This window comes from Acyrthosiphon pisum, chromosome A2 (assembly GCF_005508785.2).
Source record: "Acyrthosiphon pisum isolate AL4f chromosome A2, pea_aphid_22Mar2018_4r6ur, whole genome shotgun sequence".
NCBI classification, from domain to species: Eukaryota; Metazoa; Arthropoda; class Insecta; order Hemiptera; family Aphididae; genus Acyrthosiphon; species Acyrthosiphon pisum.
Window position 1 is genome coordinate 96,411,429 of NC_042495.1, and position 1,733 is coordinate 96,413,161.

A 1,733-nucleotide genomic window follows, 5' to 3' on the forward strand; every position below is an offset into this window, starting at 1 on the left:
GGTTATATACGTTTTAAAATAAAAATTATTGTTATACATTTTTTTTTTGTGATCATGGATAAAATACAAATTCTTAAAACAGACAGAGGAGGTTTAAAAATTGTTTTTAAAGACTATATGTATACAAAACAAAAAAATCTCGCCAATAACAAAATTAGCCAATTGTATTAGTTATTAATTTATTATATTTTGTATATACAATGTTTTTTTTTATTTTTATGTCGGATTTTTGGCCAACTGTATTGTACTATATTATATTATTTAGACAATCTTTTATTTAAAATTATATTTTTATTATTTAATTATTTTTTATTGAAATTAAGATTAAAGATTTATTAGTTAACGTACAGTTTTTAGAAAAATAAAAAAAATAAATATGAACAAAAGCTAAAAAATATGTGTTAAAAATAATAATTTTATATTCGAAGGTAAATAATTAAAAATTAAAAACAAAAAAAAAACGGGGGGAAAATGTCCGCATCCAAAAATTTATCAGGGGGAAAATGTCCTACTACGCCGAAAACAGCCGGGGGGAAAATGTCCGGGGGGAAAATGTCCGGATACCATAGTGACTTATAGTATCGTATCTTAATATGTACGTTACTGATTTCCAAGAATCTTATCTTTAATTACACAAAGCTTTCGGGGAACTCACGAACACTAATGAATAATGATGGGTATAGGATATTGCCTAAATCCGACCCCTTAAAAAATGGTTCACTTTCATAGGTTAAAAACAATAGAAACAGAACAATTTCAAAGATCTGACTTTGAATAAATGCATAATTATTAATTGAATATTTTTTTATATTGGTATTTTGTTTTGGGAAAATTGTTGTGATAAGAGACTTTCGGCAAACTGCCGACGGTACGAATAATAAATTATATAGCATGATAAGTCGACAAAATTATCGTCGATAACAATTTTACTATAGGAAGGCATCGATAATTATTACTGAAATAATAACCAATTATAAAATCAACAAAAACAGCGATAACGACGTCGAGTGGATTTTATTTTATGAATTATTATAACAGTCTAATATAAAACTATTGCAACTATTTATAACTAATACCAATTTGAAACAAAATAAAAATGACGTTTAGTTTAACTAATAACTTGTAATTTGTATCATAAATATATTTTAAAACCACCCCCAGAAAAAAATCGTATCTACGCCGCTGGGTACCTACGTATGGGTAAAAGGACGTTTCGCCCCCGCCGTTTCGTCCCCGTCAAAAAAACGAATCCACGGACGTTTCGTCCCCGTCCATTATTAAGATAGGACATTTGGCCCCCGGGAGTTATATAGATTTACTTATACCTACCCATAGGACGTTTGGCCCCTGGAATTTTAAATCACCAAATTTTAATCTTTTTTTAAATTCTTAAATAAAAAAAAACAATTATAATGATAGTAGTAATAATTTGTACAAATATTATAATTTTTATTAGATTAAAATCACTATTATTTTTCAAAAATATAAAATCACAATCACGTCATTTACAATACAAATTATTCATATTAGATCACTTATTCTTTTCAAAAAATATAAAATATCATTATCATTATTACATTTAAATTCATTACAATGTTGTTTTATTTTATCTTCGTAATGATTTGTTTTTGGCATATTTATAATTTCATTTTTTTTTTGTCAATGCAGTCACTGCAGATGCATTGCACATCAGATAAGGACTCGATAAAAATAAAAATGTTTGGGTGTCTAAT